Source organism: Triticum dicoccoides, chromosome 5B (genome assembly GCF_002162155.2).
Source record: "Triticum dicoccoides isolate Atlit2015 ecotype Zavitan chromosome 5B, WEW_v2.0, whole genome shotgun sequence".
Lineage (NCBI taxonomy): Eukaryota > Viridiplantae > Streptophyta > Magnoliopsida > Poales > Poaceae > Triticum > Triticum dicoccoides.
Genome location: NC_041389.1, coordinates 468,928,887 through 468,934,886, shown reverse-complemented (window position 1 = coordinate 468,934,886; position 6,000 = coordinate 468,928,887).

Sequence of the window (6,000 nt, the reverse complement as noted above, 5' to 3'; positions counted from 1 at the left end):
TGGGGATCGCCGGAGAAAAAGCTCAGCACGGGGGGGCCTAGAGGGATGGCCGGGGTGGAGGTGGACCGGCGGTGGGGAGGGTTTTTGGGGCGGGCGGGGCGGCGCACTACCGCCCGCGGGCGGCGGGGGGCTGCTGTTTGGCCGATGGTGGCTGGCGGCTCAGGGGGGGTGGAGGTTGAAGATGAACCGCAGGCCCTTGATTTTGTATCGAACGGCTGCAAAATCGACTGACCAGAGATGAAAAAGTCAGTCGACCGACGTGTAGCCCACCTTGCTAGTGCATTCAGTTTCGACAGGAAAATTCAGTTTCGACAGTTAAGTTCAGTTTCGACTGTTAAGTTTAGTTTCGATAGTTAAGTTCAGTTTCGACAGTTAAGTTCAGAGATGAGCGGCTGATGTGTTTTACGTCTAGCACTTTGTGGTTATGTATATTACGTCATGTATTGGAGATGCTATTAGAATTCCACTCAGGTTAACGTTGTTCGTTGTCTCTCTTGTGCTATTTCAGCCTCGACGTCGTACAACTCACCGGAGCTGCTCCAATGACAAAACCCTCCATCACAGCGGAGTAGTACCTTGGGCTCCATCTCCAGACGCCTAAGATCTTCTTCCCCTCCTTCGACAGCCAAGTCAGCCGGAGCATCCTCACCGGCCAACCCAATCATGCTGAGATCGACATGGCTTCGCCAAAGAGGTTGTACACTTGTTGCATCTCTTTTTTACTCTACATGTTATATATATTGTCCACTAAGCACTCGTAGTAACAGGAAATACGATTATTTTATCCTACTATATGACAAGCAGTGAGGTGCCAGGCAACTTAGCTATCCGTGATGGACTCTCTTGAACGCCATCATTATTTATCTCTACGTGTTTGAGCTGTGCATTTGTCGAAGGGCCTGGGAGTTGAGCTAGTATGGCAGTGGCCTGGGTCCAAAGTAATAGAAGTAGCACAAAAACATTTTTTAGTGTAGGATTTTCCTTGCTCAAGCCTGCCTACTAGAATCGCCAGTGCTTGAAAGGAAAAGTGAATGAAAAACATAGGAATTGGAAAGTTTCCTATGGTACTACTTTTCGTGAATTTGGTGCAAAGGAATGGAGCAAAGAAAAACTGTAGGATTTGTACCTTTAGTGTCTCCTTGAAAGAAAAACCGTAGGAATTCTAATTTCCACTTCTCCTCCTTTTCATATTCCTATTCATCAAGCACAAGACTAAGAGATAGTACCATAATACCATTATAACCGTACATTTTATTATGGTTTGACTTAATCTCACCATGCTTTTTTGCATCCTGTGATCTTCCAATTGTTGTTAACCAAACACCCAAATTGGCAGAAATCCTGTTTTTTTAAATTCTCTGTTTTGCACATGCATTCCTATCCTATTCCTGTCTATTTCCTATCCCTGCATTGTTAGAATCCTCAAATTCAAACATGCCCTTACTCAATTACTTCTGTTACAGATATATGTCAAAGAAAACCTTGTGTGGTTTGTCCTGCTCCTGCGGCGCTGTGTTTCACCCCAGCTCAGCTGCTCCAACGACAGAAGGGTTCACCACAGCAGGGATCCGCTCTCCATACTGTCTTTTGCCGCCTCAGATCTTCTTCCCCGCCGCCGGCAGCCACGACAACTGCATTACCATCATCAACTGAGCAGATGACCTTAAGGACTACACGGGTCCACAACAGAGGTCGCACTCTTTCGTGTCTGCTTACGTTATGCATCGCTTAATATGATGACATGCTACATTATCGTCGTGTTCACCTATTAGACTTCGAGTCAGGTCCAAACTAATGCTGAAACTTGAGTTTTTAAATGGTTGTGGGGTATATATTGGGGCAGCAATCAGTACTATCTGTCTACTATCTGGTTAATCTCCAGTGTCTACTATGAGTTTCATGTTGGGTGCAAACAAACATTAAAGGATCCATTATCTGTATTTTTTAACTAAAGCTATTATCTGCCTGCTATCATTGGTTTTGGGTCTATCCATAGTTTGCTGCCATCACTCTGGAGTTGTGCATGCACTCCTTACATAATCTCACTATGTTTTATTCCTATGCATGCCAGTTATTGTACACAATGGAACTGATCATGTAGAGCAAAAGAGACTAGCCTTGCATGGCAATAAAATTTCATGCAGGCGTCCGTCCATGGTGGGCGCAAAGGCAGCCCCCCCTCCACCCATTTCGGATCGTAATCAAGAGGAAGATAACTGTTCTGAGGGGGATTCAGAAGGAGAAGACCACTCCTATTTACCCCATGAGGTCTTCGCTCTAACTTGGCATGCTGATGTTGGTAATATCATGCATATGGTGCCTTGCATTGCTTACTGTATACATTAAAGATGTCATCTGCTTAGTTTAGACATGCTTTGTGTCAATGCCATATGTTTAGTTTCTTTATCGTATATGTGAATCATGCAATGCCATCTTGTCTAGCCAGGCATCATATATGTGAATTTTGCAATGCCACCCTGGTTAGCCAGTCATCTTATATGTGAATTATATCATGCCATCATTTTTTATTACGTGTTAAATTTGTCAACAATTTTAGTACATTCAATTACTCTTCTGTGCATCAGCCATTCGGCACGGTCATGGAAAACATCTGGAGTGGAAACAAGGTCTTTAGAGCAGACAATGCTATCTGACGAAGCGCATGTCTTGCTGGTTACTGATAGCTCCTCAGAGGAGGATTCAGAGACATATGACCAGTCAGATTCCCCCCCCTCGAGGTGCATGCCCTAACTTGGCAGGGTTATGTTACTCATATCATGCGTATGGTATCTTGCATTGCTATGTCATTTGCTTAGTTTAGACATGCTTTGTGTGAATGCCACCTGTTTAGTGTCTAATTACCATATATGTGAATTGTGCAATGCCATCTTGTTGCAAGACATTATATATGTGAATTATGCAATGTTATCTTGTTGCAAGGCATTATGTATGTGAATTATGCAATGCCATGCTGTTTAGGCAAGCGTCATATATGTGAATTATATCATGCCATCCTTTTTTTGTATTTCTCATTGCTTTTGTCGACAATGTTTGCAATTCAACTGCTCTTCCTGTGCATCAGCCATTTGAATTGGTGATGGAGAAATCTGGAGTGAAAACAAGGTCTTCAGAGTAGACAATGCTACCTGCTGAAGTAGATATCTTGCTGGTTACAGATAGCTCTTCAGAGGAGGATTCAGAGGCAAATGACCAGTCCTATTATCCCCCTAAGGTGTATGCTCAAACTTGGCAGGATTATATTACTCATATAATGCATATGTTGTATTGCAATGCTTAGTTTTTACATCATATACACAATATTGAATGCCATCTCCTTAGTTGACACATCATATATGCGATTGCCCTCTTCTCACTTCCTTAGTATATAAATCATATATTTGAATTATGTCATGCCATGATGTTTACATAGACAGCATGTATCTGAATTATGGCATGCCAACCCATTTTCTAAAGACATAATATAGTTATATCATCTCATCCTGTTTACCCGTTGATGCAGATAGAACCACGGTTGTACTTGCCCAAGAACCAGCCCCACCACACATAACCCACACTCATGTAGATTGTACCCCTACCCTGTTGGACAGAGAACCAGCTACACCCCTTCTAACCCCAACCCCAACAGATAGACACCTAGTTCCTGTTGACACAACACCGTCTCCACCATAGAGCACCCAAACACGAGCAGTTAGTAAGGCAACTGCAGTGCCCAAATCACGAGGACCACCACTCCGAACCCGAAGTCAACGCTTAAAGCAGAAGAAGAATTGTTCTCATGTCAGGTTCCGTAGCTATGGTTCATACCACTTTGCTCTTGCATCACTGTATTTACTGATACCAACTAATTTCAAATTTGAAGGATGCAATTGAAACTCCAATGGCACAACAGGTATGTTTTAAACCTGTTTCTTCAACGTGTTTGGCTGTTTGCTGTTGCAACTTGCTCTATGTTGATTTCTGTTTCAATTGAATAAACAGTTATGTTCTCATGCCATGCACATTACAAGTGTTGTTATTGCTGTGTAGTTCCCACACTTATATTCTGTCTATGCTACTTTGTCTTAAATAGATATGATTCGAACTGTATCTATCTTGATTTGGTAACATAAACTAGAATGATATAGACCATACAGTGACCATACTACAAGATATATGTTTGTTTCATGCTGTTATCCTATCCACCTTACTACTGAACTGGTTTACCAAAATGAGTTTCATATACTACATTGTAAACCTGAGATGTGTTTGTTTGTTTCTCTTTTAGAACGCGGATAAAATATTGGAGAAGAGTACCCTGTTATGCAATGGTAAAGGAAGTAATGCAGATAAGGTTCAAGATAGTGAGACATCCCTGTTGGTCTCCAAGGAAGCTGATAAAAACTATATTGAAGACACTGAGACAACCCCAAAGTCATGTCTTGATGTAGTGTTCGAGTTACTGGCTACCACTGCTAGCACCAGCTCTTCGAACTCATTGCCTGAATCTGTTCGGCTTCTTGAGTCTCAACTTCAAGTTGAAATACATCGAGCAGATGTTATGCAACAGGAAGCCAAAGGACTGAGGAAGTCCATGCAGAATTCATATGCATACTTTCTGGTGCAACAGCAAGCGTTGGAGGACTTAAGCGCCAAACAAGAGAAAGTTAATAAGCATGCTAAGCATCTTGCCAGCATTATGGGTACCCAGGATATTGTTTCTTGAGCTCTTCTGAAGTGGTTTTAGTTCTGGACTTGTTTTGTTGCGGCGTTTATATGCTGCTGTTTTCCCTATATTTGCACTAGTGGCGAACTTTGATGCCCAGTGGATGTAATATGTGTAATAGCCGTGATAGCCTAGTGTAAGTTGCTTGCTTATTTATTTCCTTGTTGTCTTGTTTATTTGTTTGCTTGTAGTCAATGCAGTTTTTTTCTGTGGTTTGCTAGTGGCTGCAATAACCTATTTTTTAAAACTAGGCCATAATAACCATCGGCTAATATTTACTGTAGTGACACTGCACCTCCTACGGGCCGTAGAAACAGTGGGCCTTCTACGGGCCGTATAAGCAGTGGGCCTTCTACGGGACATAGAAGCAGTGGGCCTTCTATGGGCCATAGAAATAGTGGGCCTTCTACGGGCCGTAGAAACAATGGGCCTTCTATGGGCCGTATCATCTATGGGCCTTATACGGGCTGTATGATCAATTGGCCAAACATGGGCCAAATAGACCGCATTCAGGCCGTAAATGGGCTAGAGTTGGAATCGTCCATTCATGGGCCGACCATAATGGGCCATCGTTAATAGGTCGTATTTGATGACGCTATGAAAACAGCCCAATGTATTAACGGACCACAAACGGGCCGACTGTAACCACGGGCTGAATTTGGCCCACAAGCAGAAAATGACAGTAATGGGCTGTAAGTAAACGAATGCTAGAAATGAGCCCAAGAATAAATGGGCTCTGAGAAGGCCGAAAGATAACATGGGCTGGAAATGGCCCACCGGAATAACGGGCCGTTAATGGGTATAAAGTGATACATTGTTCTTTACAGGCCAGTTTCACCACGGGCCATTAATGGGTGTAAAGTGATACACTGTTCATTACGGGCCAGTTTCACCATGGGCCGTTAATAGGCCAAGAGTTACGTAGGACCTCATATGGGCTGAAAGACGTCATGGGCCATACATGGGCCAGAAGTGAAAACAGGCTGGAATCATATTGGATGGCCCAAATGACGCTACTGGGCCTAATTCGAATAGGGTGTAACGGGCCTTGGGTTAGCGGGCTGTAAATGGGCTATATGCGAACATGCCGTTAACAGGCTTTCCATGGGCCGGCCTGCCACCTTTTGACCAAGTCAAACGGGCCAGCATTTTCACAGGAATGGGCCTCTGTTGTGCCGTGCCACGTGTCGACGTATCATAGGCGCCTTCTATCCAATGAGTGGATGGCATCTGTCCCAGCGATGAGCCGACACGTGTTTCCTCCAGCCAATGATGAT